We start from the raw sequence: 26,244 nt of genomic DNA, 5'->3' as shown, positions 1-26,244 counted from the left end.
ACACAGCTCGATCAAACTGTAAGATACCTGTTACAGGTTTTACTACACCTGCCGTTGTAGTAACAAAGTCAGGTTGGCAATTCAACACATAAGTCAGTGACATGACACCATGTCAGTTCCATAACTTCCATAAGCAATTGATTTTCTATTTTTGAAGAAAAAGGTATTAATACTGTTTAAATAGATTAATCTCACATCATTTTCATGATTGCTGTTCAATATTGTATGAAAAATACAAACTTGGCAGAAAATTGTAGGATTAAAGTGGTACATTGTCATTCAGTAAAACAGATGTCATCATGTCACATGACTAAACCCGAGACTATAGTCCAAAATGGCCTCTTATCTTTGTTTTGGCAAATGACATTGAAGGAAATAGATCTTTGCAGAACAAAGTGCTAATACTACTAATAATGTTATTAAATAATCTATCATCACTTTCACACACTTATCTCAAGACTTTAACCCTCTGGGGTCTGAGGGGGTTTTTGGGGCCTGGACAAATTTTGACATGTCCTGACATTTGTGCTTTTTTCAGTGTTTTTTAAACATATTAATGTCTAAAGTCTAATAAAACTGTAATCAGCACAAAATTGGCTACAATAATATGTGAGCTTCAAGTTTATACATGATTGTGTTTTTGAGAAAAAAGTGTTTATCCATGGTTAGTGCAAAACTAAAATTTTTTACTCACTGAAATAAGACCATAAAACACAAACAGAACATTGGTTCACAAGACTTTGGAGACCTGCATGTTGTAGGCTAAAGTGTTTACTTCACAGTGTTGTGAAAGTCATCTTGTTCACACATTCACATTAAATAATACACTGATTTAAAATTTCTAAGACACTTTTTGTCCAGAAAGGTCATATGCAAGAAGGTGCGTCTCAGGATGAATAGTCATGTGATTTACCTAAGAAGACAAAAGACGCACTGAATGACCAGACAAAGACGCGCATAATGAGCCTTTCAGTCAATGTAGCTGAGAGGGAATTAGTGCAGCACAATACAAAACAATGAGGAGCTAAACGTTCGTCATTTGAGTTAAAATCAGTGTTTTTACTCTGAGGACAAGCTAAACTATTTATCTCTGTGTGGAATATAAGAAGCGCTTCTTCACGTCCGTGACGCGCCATCATCCAAACGCGCCGAAAAAGTGAGTTAATTCTATGATGAAGTTTGATATTTTGTGTCATTTCTCGGGGGCGTGCACATACTTACCTGGTTCACCTGAGATTATTTACATGTGAACAGTGAACAGAGTACAAGGCGGGGTCGCATTACCTGTAATGAGGTGAGACAGGAGAAAACGGACTTGACTTACGTTCATAGTAAATAAAAAGTGATGATTTGTTTTCAACCTGAATTGTTTCATTTAAAAGAAAACATTTCAAGCTTTCTAGCCATATAATTCTTATTTTTAAGTTTTTTTTATTATTAAGTATTTTATTTTTAAGTATTCGCTGAGATTCTGGTTGTATTATTTACGCATCTGTGAAGAGAAATGACAGAGACAGAAACGACCGAGAGCGCACCGTCGGCTTTCTTTATTTAAAAAAAAGCACGTTTTGTTGTTATTATGATGGTATACAACTAAAAACTAGACCCTATACAGATTTGAATGATATATTTCTTTTATCTGTACGATCAGAATTGACGGAGTACTTTAAGTTTGTTTCGGCGTTATCAGAAAAAAATGTGTCAAAACGCGCCAGCGCATGCATCAACCCCACAGGGTTTAACCCCCCCCCCAGACGCCATAGAGACTGTGTCTACCCTTTGAACATCTACATCATTAAATAAATTACTTAACACAAGAGGAGTTATTCATAAAAACCTAAAAAAATTAGGACTACTCCTCTAACTGAAAATAAAAACAGATAAGTCAGATGTGGATTATTAAGGTATTAGGTTATTAGGTAATTTTCGTCTACATCTCTGTTAGTGATGAATGATTAAATGATTTGATAACTGATCACTAAGTCTTTCTGAAACCTGGCTGCAGCAGGATGAATATGCCAGTCTAAATAAATCAACCCTCTCAGTCATAAAAATTATCAGGTTCCTCGAGGCACAGGTCAAGGTGGAGGAGTAGCTGCAATTCTCTCTTCCTTTGCTCCCTTCAGGGGTCGCCACAGCGAATCATCCACCTCCATTCAACCCTATCCTCTGTATCCTCCACACCCACACCAACTATCCTCATGTCCTCCTTCGCTACATCCAAGAACCTCCTCTTTGGTCTTTCTAAAGGCCTCCTTCCTGGCAGCTCTAATCTCAGCATCCTTTTACCATCCTTTTTCCTGGCTTTTTCTGCAAAAAAAAAAAACATGAGCTGTCCCCCTCTGATGTCGTGAGCTGTCCCCCTCTGATGTACTCATTCCTGATCCTATCCATCCTCGTCACTCCCAGAGAGAACCTCAACATCTTCAGCTCTGCTACCTGTCTTTTTCTCAGTGCCACTGTCTCTAAACCATACAACATTGCTGGTATCACCATTGTCTTGTACACCTTTCCTTTTATTCTTCAATTCAATTCAATTCAATTCAATTTTATTTGTATAGCGCCAAATCACAATACAAATCATCTCAAGGCACTTTACAAAAACTAAACCTAAAAACCCAACAATTCCCTTATGAGCAAGCACTTGGCGACAGTGGAGAGGAAAAACTCCCTTCAGCGGAAGAAAAAACCTCCAGCAGAACCAGGCTCAGTTTGGGCGGCCATCTGCCTTGACCGGTTGGGGTGAGTGGATAGAGGAGAAAGAAAAGAACAAATAGAACAATAAACAACAAATAGACACTTTAGGTTGGTGGGACCAGTAACTGCACATCAGCGATATACAGCTCCAGGACCGGGGACACCTGCAGAAGGTACAGAGAGAGAGAGGGAGAGAGCACAAACTATAGCGGAGAGAGAGAGAGCACAAGGTTAGTGACATTCAATGGTGGAATGTGAGAGGGGAGGAGAGGAAGAGAGGGGAAGGGAAGGGAGTGTTAGGGTTAGGGTAGGGGAGCTCAGTGCACCGATGGTCCTCGGGCAGTCTAGGCCTATAGCAGCATAACTAAGGGATGGTTCAGGGTTTCCTGAAGCCAGCCCTAACTATATGCTTTGTCAAAGAGGAAGGTTTTAAGTCTAGCCTTAAAAGTATAGAGAGTGTCTGCCTCCTGAACCCAGGCTGGGAGCTGGTTCCATAGGAGAGGAGCTTGATAACTAAAGGCTCTGCCTCCCATTCTGCTTTTGGAAACTCTGGGAACCACAAGTAGACCTGCACTTTGAGAGCAAAGTGGTCTATTGGGATAATATGTTACTATGAGGTCTTTGAGATATGAAGGAGCTTGATTATGAAGGGATTTGTATGTGAGAAGAACGATTTTAAATTCTATTCTATATTTTACAGGGAGCCAATGAAGAGAAGCCAATATAGGAGAAATATGATCTCTCTTGCTAGTTCCTGTCAGGACTCTGGCTGCGGCATTCTGGATTAATTGGAGGCTTTTTATTGAGATATTGGGACATCCAGATAGTAATGAGTTACAGTAATCTAGCCTTGAGGTAACAAATGCATGGACTAGTTTTTCTGCATCATTTAGAGACAGGATGTTCCTAATTTTGGAAATGTTGCGCAGGTGAAAGAATGCAGTTCTAGAGATTTGTTTTATGTGTGAGTTAAAGGACATGTCCTGGTCAAAAATAACTCCAAGGTTTTTTACAGTAGTGCTAGAGGCCAGGGTTATGCCATCTAGAGTAGCTATAATTTGAGAAAAGTTATTTCTGAGATTTTTTGGCCCAAATATAATGACTTCTGTTTTCTCCGAGTTTAAAAGTAAAAAGTTACTGGTCATCCAGGCCTTGATGTCAGTTAGACAGGCTTGAAGTCTGGTTAACTGGTTTGTGTTAACAGGTTTAATAGATAGATATAACTGAGTGTCATCTGCATAGCAGTGGTAATTAATAGAGTGCTTCCTAATGACATATTCTAAAGGAAGCATGTACAGGGTGAACAGAATCGGTCCTAGCACGGAGCCTTGTGGAACTCCATAACTAACTTTTGTGTGTGTGGAAGGTTCATCATGGACATGAACAAACTGGAATCTGTCCAATAAATAGGATTGGAACCACTTTAACGCTGTTCCTCTGATACCAATCACATGCTCCAGTCTCTGTAATAAGATGTTGTGGTCAATGGTGTCAATGGTGTCGTTGCTGCACTAAGGTCTAGGAGGACAAGTATTGAAACAAGTCCATTATCTGAGGCTAAGAGAAGATCGTTGGTAACTTTCAACAGTGCTGTTTCTGTACTATGATGTGCTCTAAATCCTGATTGAAAATCTTCAAATAGTTCATTCCTGTATAAGTGGTCTGATAGCTGCTTAGCAACAGCTTTTTCTAGGATTTTAGAAATAAATGGCAGGTTGGATATTGGTCTATAATTAGCCAAGACTCCTGGATCAAGACTAGGCTTTTTGAGTAAAGGTTTGATTACTGCAGTCTTAAAGGCCTGTGGTACGTAGCCTGATACTAGAGATAAATTTACCAAGTCCAATAAAGATGAGTTCATTAATGGCAGGGTGCCTTTAAGCAGTCTAATCGGGATGGGGTCTAAGAGACACGTTGATAATTTCAGTGAAGCAACTACTGATGTAAATTCAGAGAGATCTATGGGAGAGAAGCAGTCTAAACATAACTGAGGTCCTACAGATGATTCAAGAGCTACTGTAGTAGAAGATTCATTTATTGCAGGTATAGGAAGCATCTGCTGAATTTTATCTCTAATAGTTGTGATTTTATTTGTAAAGAAACTCATAAATTCATCACTGCTGAGAGCTAAGGGAACACTGGGCTCAACAGAGCTGTGACTTTTTGTCAGCCTGGCTACAGTGCTGAAAAGAAACCTGGGATTGTTCTTATTTTCCTCTATTAGTGATGAATAGTATGCAGTTCTGTCTTTACGGAGAGCTTTTTTTTATTTTAGTAGCCTGTTACAGGCTAGAAAAATTTCCTCTAAGTTTGTGGAACGCCACTTCCTTTCCAGCCTTCGTGATGCCTGCTTTAAGGTACGAATATATAAACTATACCATGGGGCTAGTCTTCTCTGATTCACTAACTTCTTTTTCAGAGGGGCTACAGAATCAAGCATTTCACGCAGTGAGGTTACAGCGCTGTCAACAATATGATCAATTTGGTAGGGAGTGGGATTGAAGCAGCTGCCCTCCACTATGTTTATACTTGGCATAGATGTAAATAAAGATGGAATCATTTTCTTAAATTTATTAACAGCGTTGTCGGATAAACATCGGTTGTAGTGGAATTTTCTTCCAAACGCTGCATGATCCATCATTTTAAATTCAAAAGTTATTAAAGAATGATCTGACAAAACAGGATTTGGGGGAAAAACTATTAGATGTTCAATTTCAATGCCATAGGTCAGAACAAGATCAAGGGTGTGATTGAAACAGTGGGTGGGTTTATTAACATTTTGAATGAAACCAATTGAATCTAATATACAATTAAATGCAATGCTGAGGCTGTTATTTTCAACATCTACATGAATGTTAAAATCTCCCACTATAATAACTTTATCTGATCTAAGCACTAGATCAGACAGGAAGTCAGGGAATTCAGTTAAAAACTCTTGAGTAAGGGACAGGTGGACGGTACACAGTGACGTAGAACTGGTTTTTGTGTTTTCCAGTTTGGATGTGAGAGACTAAGAGTGAGGCTCTCAAATGAGTTAAAATTGTTCTGAGGATGAAAGTTTAATAATAAGTTTGAGTGGAAGATTGTAGCTACTCCTCCACCTCGACCTGTGCTTCGAGGAACATGATAATTTTTATGACTGAGGGGGGTTGATTCATTCAGACTGACATATTCATCCTGCTGTAACCAGGTTTCAGTAAGATAAAGTAGGTCAATTTGGTGATCAGTTATCAAATCATTTACTAACAGAGATTTAGATGAAAGAGACCTGATATTTAATAGTCCACATTTGACAGTTCTGTTTTTCTGTTCAATAAGAGGAGTGGTCTTAATTTTTATTAAGTTTTTATGACTAACTCCTCTTCTGTTAACTTCTGATATATTTGATTTATATATTCGAGGGGCAGACACAGTCTCTATGTGGTTTGTGGGGGGCGGCGGCTCTAAGGAAACTGCAGAGAGGCGTTTTAGACTGAGTCTCTGCATCCCGGTCCCCACCCTGGATTGTCAGGCTTTAGGTCAGCTAATAAACTTGGCCAAATTTCTAGAGATGAGAGCTGCACCATTCAAAGTGGGATGGATGTCGTCTCTCGCTACCAGACCGGGTTTTCCCCAGAAAGTGGCCCAATTGTCTATGAAGCCCACATCGTTTGCTGGACACCACTTAGACAGCCAGCGACGGAACGACAACATGCGGCTAAACATGCCATCGCTGGTCAGATTGGGGAGGGGTCCAGAGAAAACTACGGAGTCCGACATTAATTTAGCAAAATTACACACCGACTCAACATTAATTTTAGTGACCTCCGATTGGCGTAATCGGCTGTCATTGCTGCCGACGTGAATAATAATTTTCCCATATTTACGATTAGCCTTAGCCAGCAGCTTCAGATTTGACTCGATGTCGCCCGCTCTGGCCCCAGGAATACATTTGACTATGGTCGCTGGTGTCTCTATTTTCACGTTCCTGACTATGGAATCGCCAATTATCAGAGTCGGTTTCTCAGCGGGTGTGTCGCTGAGCGGGGAAAATCTATTAGAAACGTGAACAGGCAGGTGATGAGCCGTGGGCTTCTGCTTAGGAGTACGTTTCTGTCAGACCGTCGCCCAGGCTAATTCTCCGGGCTGCTCCGGAGCTGCCCTTGGACCGCTAACAAACCCTGAGCTCGGTGGCTCCACACCTGCTAACGGGGCTAGGCTAGCTGGCTTTTGTTCGAAGGTGCGGAGCCGCGCTTCCAAATCAGTGATCCTCGCCTCCAAGGCTAACAGAACCTTACACTTATTACAGGTATCATTATCGCTAAAGGAGGCAGAGGAATAACTAAACATGTGGCACACCGAGCAAGAAAGAGAGAGAGAGGGAGAGGCCATGTTAGCTTAGCTAACTAGCTAGCTAAGCTAACCGGCAGGCTAACGAGCGCTAAGTCTGGAAATAGCAATAAATACCGGTCAAAATAGAAAGGTACTTGACTAGTACCGGAATGTAGCAGTTAATGAATTGTTTAGAGTTTAGTTAGTTTTTAGGTGTGTTAAACTATAGCTAGTCTGTTGCTAGTCTGTAGACGAACTATACAACACACACAACACGATACGCTTGCAAGACAAAAGTGATTTGCTTACCCGGAGAGCAACACCAACAGGGGGCGATCCTCCTTACAGCCTCCTTGCAGTACACACTGTAGTCTTCAGTCTGACACTCCAGATATGTTACACTAATCTAGCCTTGACAAATGCATGGACTAGTTTTTCTGCATCATTTTGAGACAGGATGTTTCTAATTTTGGCAATGTTGAGTAGGTGAAAGAAGGCAGTTCTAGAGATTTGTTTTATGTGTGAGTTAAAAGACATGTCCTGGTTAAAAATAACTCAAAATCCTTGGAGTGCTGGAGGCCAGGGCTATGCCATCTAAAGTAGCTATAATTTTAGAAAAGTTATTTCTGAGGTTTTTAGGCTCAAATACAATAACTTCTGTTTTCTCTGAATTTAAAAGTAGAAAGTTACTGGTCATCCAGGCCTTTATGTCACACTTTGTTAGACACGCTTGAAGTCTGGTTAACTGGATTGTGTTAATAGGTTTCATAGACAGATACAGCTGAGTGTTATCTGCATAGCAGTGGTAACTAGACAATGCAATTTCTGAAGAAATTGCATTGGGATTGCCGATTGCCGCGAAAACCTCGAGGCAAACCGCGTTGCCGAAGCACGTTTTCAATCGACTGACGCGGTTGCGATAAACTGTAGTGAGGGTGATTTTATTTTGAGAAAATGCTATAAAAAGGCTTTTATTCTGAAAGGACAAAGAGTTTCAGGAGACTCATGGGAACTCACAAAAGAATCTGGACTTTATTTTGAATATTCCTCATACTTTACAAAAATGTGATATCTTCCTATAAATAACTGTAGACTTTTATTGTGAAAGTCTGACCATGTCAAAAACCATGGCTGACAAAGAAAATGACCTCACCTGGTGCCTGAAGCTGTATGCCAATAACCAACGTCCGTTTTAATATTGAGTTGCTGTTTCAGGGCTTTTCTATTGAGAAAATGCTATTTCGGGGCTTTTATTTTGAAAGGACAAAGTGCTGCAGGAGACTCTTGGGACCTCAATCAAGAATCTGGACTCTGTTATGATATAGCTATGGTCATACTTGTCATAATAGTAGCCTGCAGTATTCAACAAGCGTACCACTTTATAGTAGGGCTATCAGTTGGACAAATATTATCAGCTACACATTATTCATGGAAATATATGTGACAGTTTAAGACTGTCAAGCTAACACGCTGAATAAAATTTTGAAAAAAATGTAACTTCACTGACCATTGAAACAATGTTACAACTGTGTGGGGACACAAAACAAGGTTAGCTCCCAGTAATTCAAAAGTGTTAGAGGTCTGTAGGACGGTGGGAAACATTAGCTATATGGCTAAACTTGGCATTTAATCCAAAACACAACAAAATAAGCATACAGTTAGTAACAAGCAACAGAGGGATTTTTATTTAACCACCTTTGAGATGAATATCAGTTCGGCTGTACTGGACCATTACAATGTTAAAACTTTACGGAACACTATCTAAGGCTACCTGCCTACAATACAGAAGTGCTGGGCACTGGATGAAAAGTATCTTAAAGCCCTAATGACAACACAATAAAGATACACCTGGCAAGTGGTGTATTTTTTACAATGGCTTACCTTGAAGTTTAATTTGCAAAAAATGCCAAAAAAAGTGCCTTGGAAACAACCGTTAGTCAATGTTAAAGTAGTGGTGGGACAGAAACGTTAATAAGTCAGGACCGGTAGACCGTAGTTGCCAAGGTAACAGAAATGCTATAAATCGAGTGGCTGTATTAACCTTCAGAAAGAAATGCAGGCTTTTAATATATGTTACTGTTTGCAGGCAAATATGTAAAAATATGTGAATTACATATATATAGGTGGATTGATTGTTTACTATATTCACCTGTCTGATCATGGTTTTGTGATCCTTGCCCTCCTTGAAAAGCAGATGTGTGCTTTTTAAATCGCCCGTCTATTGTTTTGTGCAGAAAATTTTTGTCAGTGATGAGAATAAATCTGACTAGAGTCTTGAACCCCACTTGTTTGCCTTGTGTGTGGAATGGACTTAGCAAGACACTGTATATTAATCAGACTGGAGCTCATGTACATGATGTAGTTTAATGCAAAATTTAAGCCCTTCAAGGTACATCATGATTGACAGTAATGGCAGCAAAAAAAAGTATTTTCAGGTCAGTTCATTTATTAATATAGAAACCTCTACTGCATAACAATATTAAATATTAAAAAAATACACCTTTAAAAATATATGGTATTTCATAAATATATAAATAAATATTTTAAAAAGAGCGCTAACACTGAGTTCACATAATGAATATAGAAAATGCAACAGAAATGTCTCTTACATGTTTGCAAGTGTGTGTCTGAGTACATCTGTATATGTATCTTGTGTCTTTATGTATGAATGTGTATTCATGTGTGCATGTGTGTGATTGTCTATATTGTGTCTATATTTGTCTGCATGTGTGGTTCTATATTTGTGAATGTGTTTGTGTATGTCTGTCTGTGTGCCTATCTATGAGTGTGTGTCTGTAATTGTGTGCCTGTATGTGTTTGGGTGCATGCTTGTGTATGTGTATACGTGTCTGTGTCACTGCTTGTGTGCAAGTATACAGTGGGTACGGAAAGTATTCAGACCCCTTTAAATTTTTCACTCTTTGTGTCATTGCAGCCATTTGCCAAAATCAAAAAAGTTCATTTTATTTCTCATTAATGTACACTCAGCACCCCATCTTGACAGAAAAAAACAGAAATGTAGAAATTTTTGCAAATTTATTAAAAAAGAAAAACTGAAATATCACATGGTCATAAGTATTCAGACCCTTTGCAGTGACACTCATATTTAACTCACATGCTGTCCATTTCTTCTGATCCTCCTTGAGATGGTTCTGCTCCTTCATTGGAGTCCAGCTGTGTTTAATTAAACTGATTGGACTTGATTAGGAAAGGCACACACCTGTCTATATAAGACCTTACAGCTCACAGTGCATGTCAGAGCAAATGAGAATCATGAGGTCGAAGGAACTGCCCAAGGAGCTCAGAGACAGAATTGTGGCAAGGCACAGATCTGGCCAAGGTTACAAAATCATTTCTGCAGCCCTCAAGGTTCCTAAGAGCACAGTGGCCTCCATAATCCTCAAATGGAAAAAGTTTGGGACGACCAGAACTCTTCCTAGACCTGGCCGTCCAGCCAAACTGAGCAATCGTGGGAGAAGAGCCTTGGTGAGAGAGGTAAAGAAGAACCCAAAGATCACTGTGGCTGAGCTCCAGAGATGCAGTAGGGAGATGGGAGAAAGTTCCACAAAGTCAACTATCACTGCAGCCCTCCACCAGTCAGGGCTTTATGGCAGAGTGGCCCGACGGAAGCCTCTCCTCAGTGCAAGACACATGAAAGCCTGCATAGAGTTTGCCAAAAAACACATGAAGGACTCCCAGACTATGAGAAATAAGATTCTCTGGTCTGATGAGACCAAGATTGAACTTTTTGGCGTTAATTCTAAGCGGTACGTGTGGAGAAAACCAGGCACTGCTCATCACCTGCCCAATACAATCCCTACAGTGAAACATGGTGGTGGGAGCATCATGTTGTGGGGGTGTTTTTCAGCTGCAGGGACAGGACGACTGGTTGCAACTGAAGGAAAGATGAATGCGGCCAAGTACAGAGATATCCTGGAAGAAAACTTCTTCCAGAGTGCTCAGGACCTCAGACTGGGCCAAAGGTTCACCTTTCAACAGGACAAGGACCCTAAGCACACAGCTAAAATAACAAAGGAGTGGCTTCGGAACAACTCTGTGACCGTTCTTGACTGGCCCAGCCAGAGCCCTGACCTAAACCCAATTGAGCATCTCTGGAGAGACCTGAAAATGGCTGTCCACCAACGTTCACCATCCAACCTGACAGAACTGGAGAGGATCTGCAAGGAAGAATGGCAGAGGATCCCCAAATCCAGGTGTGAAAAACTTGTTGCATCATTCACAAGAAGACTCATGGCTGTACTAGCTCAAAAGGTGCTTCTACTCAATACTGAGCACAGGGTCTGAATACTTATGACCATGTGATATTTCAGTTTTTCTTTTTTAATAAATTTGCAAAAATTTCTACATTTCTGTTTTTTTTCTGTCAAGATGGGGTGCTGAGTGTACATTAATGAGAAATAAAATGAACTTTTTTGATTTTGGCAAATGGCTGCAATGACACAAAGAGTGAAAAATTTAAAGGGGTCTGAATACTTTCCGTACCCACTGTATATGTGAATGTTTTCATTTGTATGTGTCTGAGTATATCTGTCCGTGTGTGTCTGTATATGTAATATGCAATTTCTAAAAAAATGATGGCTGCATAAAAAAGCTTGAGCTAAAGGACGTTACTCACTGCTAAAAAGCTGAAGCTGGTTCAAATTGCTAGGCACAGTGGGAATAGCTCAGAATTATAAGCTTAACAGATATAACTTTGTATAAACAAACAGCAAAGTAGCATTGACATATGAAAATGTGGATGAAGGGTGCAAAATGTATGCAATGACAGGATATTGCTTATAAATGGTCTATTTGTGAAAAGCCATAAAAACTATGTAATTTGTTTAGCGTTTGGATGACATTTCTACATAAGTGTCTGTCTGCATCTGAATATTTGTCTACATGTGTATGACTGTGGAAAAAAAACTATTAACATTAGCACTACTCCGCTATCTCTGTAGGCTGGAAACAGATTGACTCCAGCTCAAAAATATGCTCTAAATTGTCAAAAATGGTAACTGTGTGTCCATTGCTCCACAGCAAGTAGGGCCCAAGTTCACAACTGGTTCTCCACGTGCTTGCATAGGTTTTCTCCAGTTTCTTCCCACCGTCCAAAAACATGTATATCAGGTTTATTGGTGGCTCCATATTGCCCCTTGGAGTGAGTGTGAGACTTGTTTGCCTTTGCCCTGTGATGGACTGGTGAGCTGTCCAGGATGTGCCCCCTGCCTTTCACCCAAAGAGAGCTGGGATAGGCTCCAGCAGATTCCCATGACCCTGGTCAAGAATAAGCGGGTATAGATAATGATGGATGGATGGATGGATGGTAACGGTGTAGCCACTTCAGGTTCACTTTGGTGTCTTCAGGTCTTGCTTTCCCCTTCTTTACTTATTCCAAGGTCAATGTAGCACTAGCTCTGTGATGTGTGTCTTGTGTTACCTGCTGGAGAGGAGAGAAAACCTTTACATTAGTTACGTAGTGTGGACCAGCACCAACAGCCCATACCTGTTTGTTGGAATACAGTATCCCTTACCTAGATAATTTGAATATATGTGGTGTTGCTACACATCTCCGTTTTTGCTGCCAGTTGTCATTCATGTGAAATGCTTGTTTCTTAAACACTTGTGCACAAAGAATACAAGATTATGACAATTATCACTGCAAATCTAAATGTCTCAGCAATACAATAAAATATATTGTCTAATCTAATTTATCAGTGTTTACATACATACACCTTACATTGCATAATATAGCAACTGAATTTTAGCACAATTAAAATGTTGAAAATGTTCTGCCAGAATGATGCTGCTTCTGTGATATGTAACCTACTTTGCCTCTTGTCACAACATTGCTCAGGGAAAGGTCTCTTGTGGTGTGGTATCTTCCTTTTAGGGTAGGAATCTTTTACCCTAAAAAGGATGAACTCAGGAGTATTGCCAGACATCTTATGACTTATCACCCACTCTGACCCACTGAAAATCACATAGGCAACATTTGCAATTTACTGCTGAATACAAGGATCTCAGGCTCAGGCTGTGCTGCTGAAGATGCCTACTGAAAAATGACAAGAATCCAATCCAGCTTTGATAGAGCCAATAACATGTGAAACCAAATCAGACACAGAGAAAGATAATGAACATTTCAATATAAAAACATTCACACATACATACCTAGTAGTGAAGCAGGAAAGAAGGTTCTTTGTTGTGTGGTGTCTTCCTTTTTAGGGTAGGGGTCTGTTTCCCAAATAATGATGAACTCAGGTGTGTTGCCAGACATCTTAGCTCATCCTGGACTGGTGGTCATTTTCCAGAATGTCTGCAGCATCTGTGAGGCACTAGTGCACAAAAAGTGACAAAAAGCACACTGTTATTAAAAACTTGAAAATGTTCTGTCAGAATGATGCTGCTTCTGTGATATATATCCCAATTTACAGATGCATTAGCAGTTTGTGTCTTACATTAAACAACCAAATATCATATAAGCTGCATTTATCAATTAAATTATCTGCGTTTCAAAAACTGTCCCTTCTGCCTTCTAAAGTTTTAAGAGCCAGTGACTTTTGCGCTAATTGCACGCATTTGCAATCCACTACCTTCTTAGCCTTTAACTATTCTGTTAGAGGTGATGCTTAACTTGTGCAAATGTGAAGAAAATGGGGGCCATATGGTGGAATACCACTAGTTGTCCTATTACCCACTCTCACCTTTGTTTATTACCCACTCTCACCTTTGTTGGTGTTGCCTTGTTTCTTCGGTGCAGGTCAGTCTTCTCCTCTGCTCACTAGCTTGATAAAGACTGAAAATCACATAGGCAACATTTGCAATTTACTGCTGAATACAAGGGTCTCAGGCTCAGGCTGTGCTGCTGAAGACGCCTATAGAAAAATGACTCCAATCCAGCCAGTAACATGCAATCAAATCAGACACAGAGAAAGATGATGAACACTGCGATATAAAAACATTCACACATACATACCTAGTAGAGAAGCAGGAAAGAAGGTTCTTTGTTGTGTGGTATCTTCCTTTTTAGGGTAGGGGTCTGTTTCCCAAATAATGTGAGAACTCAGGAGTGTTGCCAGACATCTTAGCTCATCCTGGACTGATGGTCATTTTCCAGAATGTCTGCAGCATCTGTGAGGCACTAGTGCACAAAAAGTGACAAAAAGTACACAGCTATTAACAAAGTAGAAGTACTAGGAAATTGTACTTAGGTTTGGTTTTAGTAGAAGTGATAAAGCACATCTAAAGTGGTAGTGCTGCATGATTCCAGTCAAAATAAGAATCATAATTTATCATAAGTACTGAAGTGACAATATAATTTTCTTTGACGTCTAAAGCATCAATGTTCTCTATCTCAAAAATGAATCATGCAGCTGTAGAACATATGAATCTGTGATGCTTACCTGAGCACCCCCACCTTTGTCTTCTCTGTGCATATACTCAAAAAATAGGCAGTTACACCTTTTTTACTTTTTTCCTTGGAGGTGAGATCATCCCTCCATCCCACCCTCCCTCCCAGCCTGTGACAGACTGGAGCAGCCAGAGCAGGTGTTACAGCATGGCTGCCAAGGACGATCCCTCCCCCTTCTCAATTCTTAATTTCTGACTTTCATGTATTGACTAATGCTTTACTATGTAAAAGTTGTTGATGAAGACTTTCTGTTCTTTTTCCCATCATACCAAGTGCTTGTAAAACATAAATAAATTTACTTTTAATAAGTTACACAAAGCCAACTTACATTCATGAATACAGTGGTAATGTGTAGTTTCACACTGATTATTGGTTTATACTTGTAACTTAAGTTTATGGTTTTTCAGTCTATTATGCAGTACACGGGACTGTGATAACTGTAATAAGTATGAAGCACGCCTGAATGGACACAGCGCTGTGGCTGAGAGATAAAAATGGGGTCCAAGAGTGTCTTCTTATCTGTGGTGGCAGTGGTAATGAGTTGCGTGTAACCTTTAGATTGAAACAGTTCAAGTATTGGCTTGCTTGATTTGGACAACAGATCTTCATTGAAATCTCCACAAACTATGATGAGATGATGATCCATGATCTCTAACGATTCTAAGAGGCTTTGCAGGTTTGATAAGAATGGGTGAATTCTGTAGTCCGGAGGCCTATAGACAGCAGCAATCAGAGCGTTGATTGGACCATCAGCCTTGATGACGATAAATTCAATATCAGTAGTGTTGTGCAAGTACCGCTTTTCATGAACTTGGATATGGTTTTTTACATAGACAGCGACCCCACCACCATCTTTGTTGGCCATGTGAGGGTAGTTCGCATACGAAACGTTTCTGTTACGTTTAAACATGTTGTAGCCTTCTAAATGGAGACTTTCACCAACAAGTGATCCTCTTAAATGGGTTTCTGTCAGACAAAGGACATCGGCAAGATGCAGTTCATGGTGACTTTGGATGTCTCCAATATGAGATGGCAGTCCTTCTGTGTTGTGATGGATGACAATAAGTGCATCTGGTCTGTTTAATGAGGCAGTGATATGAAACAAAGGCATTACCTGTTCTAAAGATGTTTTTGTCATGTTTTCAAGGGCTGCAGTAATTTCTGGATTGGCAAATATTTTTCTCTCATCCATCTCAAGAATATGGAGTCCACTAAGAGAGGTTACTCTACTAAGGGCCACGTAAGCCATGCCAGGTTCAAAGATGTGCTTTAGCGAAACTACTGCTGAGGGATTCGTCATACCTTGCACCTTATGTATTGTACATGCAAATGCAAGCTTTAAAGGAAACTGCCTTCGAACTATACCCTTTTGCTTCAGATTCTCCTCCTCTCTCTGAATGAACACAATATTATCAGTTGTACCCGTGTTACTCTGTTTGTTTGCCACGTTGTCACTGAACAATTCTAGACCAAGCTTAGTAATGTGTGGGCCACCAGTATTTTCACTTGTCATTATTTTTGCTATTTTTGCAAATGTTCCATTGCAAAGACCTGATTGCACACTGATGTTTCTGGTGAGCATCACACGAGCACCTATGGCAACATTTATTGTATCGGGTAATTCTTTTTTGGTCCCTTGAAAAGGGATAGTTTGTCTCATCATTCTACCAGTTTTGGGATCTTTTTTATAGTCGTCTGCATCTATTCTGATGATGTCAGAGTGAAATAGCGCTAATGATTCAGAGTTGTGTTTTTCAACCTGTTTATTCGTAGCATAAATGTGCAGTGTGTCTTTTGGACAATGTTCTGAGTCAGTGATAGCCTGTGAAAGCAAAGCTCTGTCTTCCTCTGACAATGCATCTGACTTTTTTTTCACACGGATTCGATTTAGCATCTCAGCAAAAGTTACGTCATCTTTTTGACGCATAATTTCAGTCAGTGTGATCATCTGAAAATGGTCTCGCCACAGGTCAATCTGCATTGGTTCATATACGCATAGAGGTTTAGCCTGTCTGACAGGTGGTAACTGATAGAAGTCTCCAACAGCAAGAACTGACATTCCACCAAAAGGTCTCTGAATTCCTTTGATTTGTTTTAATCTTGCATCTACATAGGCAAAGAGAGACTTTGAGACCATGGACACTTCATCAATGATCAGTATTTCTGCATTTGAAAGCTCTGCCCTGACTTCATCTAATTTATTGCCAAGACCCTGGAATGGAGGCTTTAAACTTCTTGGCAGCTTAAGGAGATAATGCAGTGTTGTACCTGAAATATTGAATGCTGCAGTTCCAGTGAATGCAGCTAGTAGAACAGTAGGTTTAGATATGTCTGCTTCCTCTGCATTTCTTGGTAGTTTTCTCAGTATTTTCGATGTCTCTGCATGGATGCATTTGATAAGGTGTGACTTTCCTGTTCCAGCACCACCATTAATGTAAAAGTAAAACTGTTCTGGATTTAAACCAGACACACGCTTTATGCACCAGTCTCTTATGGCATAGAAAACAGATGCTTGCTTTTGGTTCAAATTCCGATACATCTGCAGTAGCAATGTCGGGTCCATCTCAGGGGCTTCTCTCACGATTGCAGCTTCTGACCTTGCTTCTGATCTAAGTTGAAAGTCTGGCACATCCTCTTGTATGCTGTCATTTTCAATATGTTTAGCCTTAAGTTCTTCAATACACTCTAACCTTTGTAGTTCAGATTCAGGAGCCAGATTGCACCATTCATCTCTCAGGCCACCATTCTGTTCATACTCTTCAATGGCATTTTCAATGTCCTGTCTATGTTTTTCGTATTTCTCTTTGTTTCGTCTGACAATGTCACGCACGCGTTCAGGCTGCTCTGAACCTGGTAGGTGAACAGCAGCATAATCATGGAAGGACCGGTAAGTAGGGAAGTTGCAGGTTTTAAGCTGAGCCTTTGAGCGATGTGGAAGGTAAAGCTTAAGCAATGTGCCATGAAACTCCTCTGGATATTTTTCCTGAGAAACACGGTGATACCTAATGACAGCAGGTTTACCATTTGTTCTCCTTTGAACGTATCCCATGCCATTCAATAGTGGCAGAACATTTTTACCTTTAACTTGTTTTCCATAGACACTTCTACACGTGGCAGCAAAATCAGCGCCAAAACGCCTGCATAATTAGCTTCATTTCCTCGCTTTCATTGACACTTTCATAACGCAAGTTTTTTATTAGTGTTTTAAGGTACTCACTTAAACCGTGTTCCGATTTGCTTATGTAAGAACAAATGTAAAAGATGCAGGAATATGGGTTGAGAATGAACTGCAAATCAAAATTTCCATCCCAGGCTTCAAGGAGATATGGATTGTATCCATTTACCCAGCAATCTTTTGGCTCACGCTTCAGTATCACTGCACTGGATGAGACTGTCATACACAAATATTGTGTGTATTCATCAACAGTGAGCTCACACATAGCAAGAATGCGCTCTAAACTCAGAGATGCAGTTTCAGATTCATGAAGCAACCTACTCAGGTTTCTGAGCTTTGTTTTTGCTGTTAACTCTCTATCTGGATCAACATTTTCTGAGGGTCTTATTATCATGGTTTTTGGGGAAGGTTGTTTTGGAAATCCAAATCGGCAGCTAGAGCCAAGATTTTTAACACATGTTTTGGAGTGACGTTTGCTGTGCATCTGAACTTCTGTGACTTTTTTGTACAGTTCCGGTTCCGTGTTTGGATCAGGAAGTTCAGCTGTAATGTATTTGGACACAAAATCACACACCGTCTGATCAGAGTCTTCTTCAAACACAGGGGCACCTTCCACCCATAAGAGACCATGTATGTGTGGGCTTCCTCTGTGCTGAAAGTGGTAGAAGTAGTCAACCACTTTGCCAACTGGCTGTGCAGGAGACAGGATCAACTCTCTGAACAGAGCCTCAACACGTTTGTCAAACATGCGCATTGTTGTGACAGGATTGCTTCGCAATATCTCACACTTGGAGGACCAGTCAAGTTCATCAAAATTAACTTGTTCGCCTTGCTGAGTCTTAATGGCTGTGATAACCTCTTTCCAATGCATTTCAGCAGCAGAGAATGTACAAAAGAATGTGGGTGTTCCCAACTGTCTGATCATGGCAAAGAGGTCTTTAGTGGTTTTTTCCCAATAGGCTGGGGTGCCTCTCAATGGCATCATAAATCGGACTGCATCTTTATTACGCACTAGTCTTTCAACCTCACATTTATCTTGTAACATGGCATTGTTTATTTTGCGGCCATCTCTGGTAAAGGGCCTACCTTTACGCAACTGTATTCTCATGCTGGAAGTGGCCAGATGTATTTCAGTCACAAACTGAGCAAAGAACAAGTAGTTTGTATCTCTAGCAAAACGATCATCGACACAGCAGAGCCTAGTTTTGAAATAACTGCAGGGTGTTAATCTAATAGGTCTGTTTTCGTCTAGTGTATTCTCACCAATGGGAAACTGAACAGGGAAAGCCATGGCCTCCAGTTTAGGCGTTTCCTTCAGCAGGGGCAACAGAATAGATTCCCTCGCCAAAATTTAGTATCTCCTCTGAAACATCAGGTGGCTGAAGACATGACTCAAGAGCAATACCACCATTAGGTTCCTCACTTTCCTGCTGCACGTTATCCAACTGCTCCTTCGACTGATCGTCGTCATGTAACTGATGGTGCACACTTTGATCATTGTTTTCAGGATCACTTTGTGCCTCGCAAAGCCCATCATTATTAAATCTGTCAATTTCCATCAAATGTTCCTCGTTATAATCACAATCATCCATGTCTTTTTCGTCCTCATCACTGTCATCATTATCCTCATCAAGTGTTGTGTCACATAACTGAGCCTCATCTCTTATTGTTACGTCTTCATACTGTGGATGGATTTCTTTTAGTTTAAGCAATGCTTTCACAAGTTTTGTCCAAGTCACAGTTTGGAAAATCTGGTGTCCTTTGTAACTCAGTCTCCTCTTTAGCTTCACTCTCATCACTTGAGACTCACTTCTCAGTCTAGGTAAGGCACTGACTGTCTCTTGCACCTCAGAGGGGACACAGACCACATTGCCATGAATGGCTCTTTGTTGACCTTTGGGAAGTGGAATAATTTTGGCAAATGCTATACATTTGGCAATCAGATGCCTCTCCAGTATGTTCAGGTCACACAGTTCAGCTGGAATAGCTGCAAGCTCTAAATTATTAGCCATGGCAATGGATGGCATATTCTTAAGGTGATCATGGCAAGTATAACATATCCATTCTCTCTTTCGCTCATTTGGTACTGTGCACTGTTGTGAGATTTGGCATTCGTTACTACAAACATGAACGTACATCCCTGTGAGGCAAGTTTCAGAAACATCTGGGTTTTTAACATAATTTGTCCTATTGCAAGGTTTTACCTGATTTGAAAACAATGCTCTATGACAAACGGTACAAACATATGTTGGCCCATTTTTTATTTGTGACTGAAAAACCTCTATGGATTTTCTAATCACACTGTCATTGCTCTGTTTATGTTGTCGTCTCATTTGCCTGTACTTTTGCTTTATTTTCAGTGCACATAACATGTTATGCATGATCCTATATCGAGAGTTTTTTCTGTATTTGTTTTGCATAAGACGTTTCATTACTTGTTTTTGGTGTGATCTAAATATAGGGTCATTTGCATACCGCTTAGTAACATAAGCCTTTTGTCTGAGCCTGAACTCAGAATCTTGAGAGTAGCGACGGTTCATGCAAAACCTCTGCCTCTGTTTAAACTCAGAATCTTGAGAGTAGCGACGGTTCATGTAAAACATCCGCCTCTGTTTAAACTCAGAATCTTGAGAGTAGCGACGGTTCATGTAAAACCTCTGCCTCTGTTTAAACTCAGAATCTTGTCTGTAACGAGTGACTGTATTTGATTTTTTAAGTTCTTTGTATAATTTATCTGTAGCATACTTTTTCCGCTCTTTCATATTTTTATCATGTGCAACTTTTGGTTTTTCCATCCCAGTTCTCCTTTTAAACTTTCTCCTTTTCTCTTTACTAAGCTTAGACAACTCTAGCATAGGGTGGATACATTGCGGTATCTCTGATGAAGGTTGTTCAGCAATACCATTGCTGGTGTCTTTATTAAGCACTGATTTATTTGCGTCAGATGCAATATGAACAGTGTGTGTCATTAACTGTGTAACTGAGCAGGATGACACTGACGTCTCCATTTCAGCCAGTGGATTAGACATAGTGTAAAGGGCCTGCTCCCTTGTGTCAGAAACAGCCATATCTTCAGTACAATCTACATGTGGCAAATTGTCTTCCATAGGGACCTCATCTATACTCTGAAAAAGCACAGGCATCAGCTCAAAAGGAGCATATGGGCTAGTACCTAGTACACTGAAAGATGTGACAAGTTTTGTTATGAGATCACTTAAATCTGTGAACAGAAGCATGACAGCTGTGCCACCACCATTTGGTCCAAAGGGTAGCCCATCAGGTCCTCTAGGGTGTGGGTCAAAAAAGCCATACCTTCCTTGCTGGTCTCGGAAAACCGCGATGCACAAGGAACTCATTATCAACAATGTATAGTTCACCCCTGATGACAAACACTGAAGTCTGTTTGCAAGGGTCAGGTTGTCATCTACACCAGTAGAAGCTGTAAATCTGCCATAAATGGACTCACACTTTGTCATTATGTGCTGCTCTCTGTAGCCAAAAAGAATCTCAGGAATTTCATCTGTATTTAAGTATCTGTGAACTTTTCGCCCATCAGCTTCTAACTGACCCAGAGTAAGAGTATACATTGCATGGCCTCTATCTAAAACAAGATCAATATCTGCACCCTGAAGGTGTCCCAACTCATGTAAAAAAGCTAGAAATGTCACAGAGTTACAGGTGCATTGGCTGTTGTTTGAATCACCATACTGATAATGCCTCTGACTGCGTGATGCTAACACATATGTAACTTTAGCATTGGAAGGCTCAGGAAAGCTTACCTCTGTGCTGCTATGAGGAGGACAACTCACTGTCAGTTCAGCTGCCGTTGAGTGTTGAAACTCACCAAACTTCTGCCAGCGCCTTTTTGCAGATTGAGACTTCTTTCCTTTCTTTGGCATGGTTACAAGGATTTCAACTGGGATTTGTCAGATATCAGACTTTATATATGCAGTATTATGCTTAGTATTTAGGGCTGTTTAGTGGTTTCCCACAGAGCCAGCGAACTCAGAAAGCAGAGCCAGCAAACTCAGAAAAGGCTTGTTCAGGCTTAGTAAGTAGATGGATCAACAAAATCAGTTTGGGCTGTTTAGTGGTTTCTCACAGAGCCAGCGAACTCAGAATAGGGCTGTTTAGTGATTTCCCACTGAGCCAGCGAACTCAGAAAAGGCTTGTTCAGGCTTAGTAAGTAGATGGATCAACAAAATCAGTTTGGGCTGTTTAGTGGTTTCTCACAGAGCCAGCGAACTCAGAATGGGGCTGTTTAGTGGTTTCCCACAGAGCCAGCGAACTTGAAAGCGTGAAATAAAGGAAGGAGAAAGAAGGAAGAGACAACAGGTAGAGCAGGACAGAGGAAAGCAGGTTTGGGGTTGGGATGGGACAAGCACTTATTTCTCGAAGATCACTCTTCCTTGCAGAATATAACAAACAAAAAAACATTGATTTCAGAAAAATAATTACTGAAGATTAGTGAATTTGTCAGAATGTTAGAACAAATGCCATGCTTGTAATATGCTTTGTACTGAAGTTTAATTTTACCCTATCTAAAGAAAAAAAAAAATTTTAGAAAATAGGCATTTTCCTTTACTCACCACAGGTCGTCCTCCCTTTGCCTAGAAAAGGAACACGTGAAAGCTTTTTTTCTTTCTACATGCATGAATGTCTGTGTGTTAGGTGGCAAAATATTGCCTAACATGTTAGTACTTCACCACAAGGTCTCACCAAACACACAGACCTGCACTTCATTGACAGAGCACCCCCTTAACAATGACAAACTTAAATTAAATTAATTTAAATTAACAATAAAAATTTAAGAAGCTTATTTTGATAATTTCCTGATTTATATACCTAACATGTGTTTGTGTTACAATGGCTAAATATAACATTATCTGCTTTTAGCATCGTTGCCAATATTACCTAATATAAACCTACAGAGCCATCCCCAGTATTGGTTGAAGTTCTCATTGGTTACCACACCAGTTTCATGTCATTTTAAACAACCAAACTCGTATTTAGTACAGGTAAATATTGAGCAGTCAGGACTGTGAGTGAGAAGCTGAGCAAGAAAATATTATGTTTTTTACTAGGAAACAAACTGTTGAGCTAGCTACCGTTTTGCCAGTTAAAATGGCTAAATACAGCCTTTTCTACCATTAGCATCTTTGCCCGCCAATATTAGCTAATATAACAGTAATAAACACACATAGAGACAACGTTCCCTTTATTGTTTGAACATAATATTTGCTATCACACCGGTTTCAGGTCATTTTAAACAACCCAGTCTCTATTTCGTCCAGGTAAACAAGAGTTTTGACTCTGTTGAAATACTCACCACAGTACTCGGAGCAGAATGAGCCGTCGGTCCGATGTTTCCTTGTTGTATCTGAAGTGGCGTTCAGGGCCACTCGGAAATGTCATAAACTTGAGTTCAAAACAATAACATAATACAAAACTGAATAAAACAGCTATTTTCTGCATTTCTACAATAATATTTTACTATTTAATATTGAAGGCAGGCAAACCCCACACATATTCATCTGTGAGCAATATAAATATACTCCGCTTCAGGAAGAGTGACACAAGCTCCGAAGCCTCGGTATCATTTGCCCATCACTACCAAATAGCAAACTTGACATCCAATCACAGAATCAATCATCTAATAAAAGGCATCGATTGAACCATACATATTTATATTGCTCCAATTGAATATTGCGTTGTTATGGGAAATGCAGTCAGGTAGTGTCATTTTGACCTCACTTTCTCACCTGAACCTGGTTGTTTTCTTTGAAAAAAAAAATCTATCATTAATGTAAACCTAAAACTGAATTTTCTTGTATCTGTTAATGACAAATGATAATTCCAATCCCTTCTGGTATGTTATCTTCACACAAACCAAAATAATAAGGTGCATATAGTCTAAATTTGTCCCTGCAGCAATCGCTAGCTCTCTCGCTCTCGGGCAGGAAGCAAGTGCTGCAAGCTAGCGCTGGCAATACGGGATGAGATTAAAGGAAATATAACGTTTCTTAATCGCCTAATGAAAATTCACAATACGCGAGTCATGTGCTCCGATGTTCACGTCAAGTATCTGTGAACACACACACACACACACACACACACACGTAACGAGCTGCCAATGAAGCAAGAAGGGCTGTTCCTTGCTAGCAGATCGTCAACTATATAACTTCACTGAAAACTGGCAAAGCTCCTCACTTAACGTTACCATGATTGTTACACACATTTTGGTTAGTATTAAGGAATATACGTAATTTCATAGCCATGTGTATTCCAAATAAAATCAATACGAGTAATGTAAACTATTGTCCAATTGTGACCGCCCACGTCTGCTCGCTGCATCCACTTTGTCCTGCTGATTTTTTGGGGGTTATTAGCTTGTTCCTCATCAGACTGAGTTTACCACAATACTTTCAACACATCCGGCTGCAAATATTTGTTCAATAGGCCTTTATGCTTCAATGATCATTAAGAAACAAAAACGTCAAGTGGATTCTTTAAAAGCTTTTCCGCGGCTGCAACTTTCCTCTTGTCATCCTACTTATCTACTTGTTTCCAAGCAGGTTTATGTGACATTATCGTATACTTTAATTAGCTAGACAAAATAGCGTCAAGCTAGCTACAAAATGCACTCGTTTGAGAGCAGATCTCCCGAGTATAGCAAAAATAAAGGCACACTTTAGCCGGGAAAAGAGCGTCGCCCAAGCGCGATCTAAGCATTCTCGCAGCTTTTAGCCGTCAAAGTCACTTTAATATAAATTTTAGACAGTTAAATATCCATAAAAATATATGAAATTTGGCAGGTACGAAGCACAGACAGCCGCTTTGTTTGGAGCTGTTACTATGGTGACCTAAGCCCAGAGTGGGAGGGGGACTGACGCAGCAGTTAGCACACGCTGAGTGAAGGAGAAGCTAACAAACTTCACCTCACAAAACGGAGGACTACAGGAAAACTATAAGACCTATCGAAATAATTCTTTCACTAACAGAACCAGGAGGCTTCAACGAAGAGACTGATCTGCTTTTTGTGAAGATATTCCAAAGAATTAAGGATTCGTAGCGAGTTAGAAACAGCCTTCATTTGCATTTTCCCCAAAAACGCTACGGCTGTTTTAGAATGGGAGTGAATGAGAGATTGAGCCGTCACTCTCTGCCTGTTTGGCCACGTTGCGGAAAAACCGTAGGTCCTATGAAAATAAGAAAAACATTGCCTGAAAGAAGACAAAAATCTCTACTACTTTTGAGAAAATGGTGTATGAAGAGTCAAAATTATGGCCGTGACGGCGAGTTAGAGAGAAAAATTTTCAATAAACTTAACAGCTTCTCCCGCTCTAGCGGTGACGTCACGCACTCTAGCTCTCTCCCATAGACACCAATGTAAAATTCAGAAATTTCCTAAAAAAACCATAAAACTTAAACTGCCATTAAAGAAAAACCGTAATAGATATCAAAAAGCTGAATACAAGACTAATAGATTAATGCCTTCTGACCCGTTTAAAGGTCGAATGGTGTTTCTAGCTGAAAGTATGCTGACACAGTTAAGGCTCAAAGAGGACAAAGTTGAAAGGAGATTTTAACGTACTCTCCATTCATTCCTATGGGAAAAAATTCCCACAAAACCTGGAATATTTCGGAAATTATGAAATATATCGCTGAAAAAAGTAGAAGCACCCATCTCCTCATCGAGCTGCACGCGACGGTGTTTGAATGACGTTTCTACGTCGAACGGTGTAGGACTAGATAGCGACCGAAAAACGGCAGAATAAAAATAAAAATAAAGAGAAAAAACGAAGAACATATCTTGGGATTGCTGCTTTGCACAGCAATCCCAACAATTAATAGAGTGCTTCCTAATGACATAGCCTAAAGCCTAGGTCACCAACAGGCGGACCGCGGTCCGGGTGTGGACCCAAAAGCTGCGCCATACGGACCTGGACTTACAGCCAAAAGAGAAGGTTATGATTTAAAACCTAACGGGGCGCTTTTATTTCTACCGGCTTTTGTAGACTTTACAGTAGTGGAAATGCACAGACCAATTGCATGCGAGTTGAGCCATCCCACGTGATACCACTCAGCCAATCAAGTCTGTGCATTCCAGGCGGTAAACATTACGACTCTACAGTTGTGGTGGGCGATATTGCAAGCTTTGGTGTCGATGTGATATCAAGTAAATACTGGGCTAGTGTCACCGATATTGATACAGATTCCGATACTTTTTGACAATTAATGCATTATCAAACATAAATACATTTTCATGACTTTCAGGTGTCTTGTGTTTTGTTTTAATTGATTATTAATTTATTAAAAACCCAGACAAAGTAAAAAGAAAAGCACTTTTATTAACTAATACAGTTTTGTTCAATAACAAAAGAACAGACTTTTTGTCTTCCACAAAGTGCACAACTTATATTCAAAAATATTAAAACTCTTTCAGTAGAATACTTCCTAAATAAACAAGTCGGACAAAACAAAATCTTATTAAAACCAAAGAAAAAATTCTCTTTTTTCCAAGATAATACAAAAATGTAAAATCACCTAAATACAAAAGTCTTTACCTATATCGACACACATATTTTCTGGCTTTGAAAAAGTTATTTAAACATAACAGTGGTAAAAATAAACAATAAATAATAATCAC

The 26,244-nt window shown here is 39.9% G+C and overlaps 1 protein-coding gene and 1 long non-coding RNA gene across 2 annotated transcripts in view; one reads left to right on the top strand and one right to left on the bottom strand.

Annotated features, from left to right (window-relative positions):
• The window catches only part of LOC113138270 (CUB and sushi domain-containing protein 1), a 950,854-nt gene that overhangs the window by 6,504 nt on the left and 918,106 nt on the right, over positions 1 to 26,244 (top strand). The window lies entirely within an intron of this gene.
• The window catches only part of LOC113122615 (uncharacterized), a 68,753-nt gene continuing 55,459 nt past the window's right edge, over positions 12,951 to 26,244 (bottom strand). Inside the window, exons 3-5 of the long non-coding RNA XR_004463050.1 lie at positions 13,985 to 14,139; positions 13,736 to 13,804; positions 12,951 to 13,333 (exon numbers count right to left, since the gene is read on the bottom strand). This is a non-coding gene — a long non-coding RNA (uncharacterized LOC113122615). The remainder of the gene's footprint in view (positions 13,334 to 13,735; positions 13,805 to 13,984; positions 14,140 to 26,244) is intronic.

This window comes from Mastacembelus armatus, chromosome 3 (genome assembly GCF_900324485.2).
Source record: "Mastacembelus armatus chromosome 3, fMasArm1.2, whole genome shotgun sequence".
Classification (NCBI taxonomy): Eukaryota; Metazoa; Chordata; class Actinopteri; order Synbranchiformes; family Mastacembelidae; genus Mastacembelus; species Mastacembelus armatus.
This window is presented reverse-complemented; position numbering and strand designations above follow the sequence as displayed.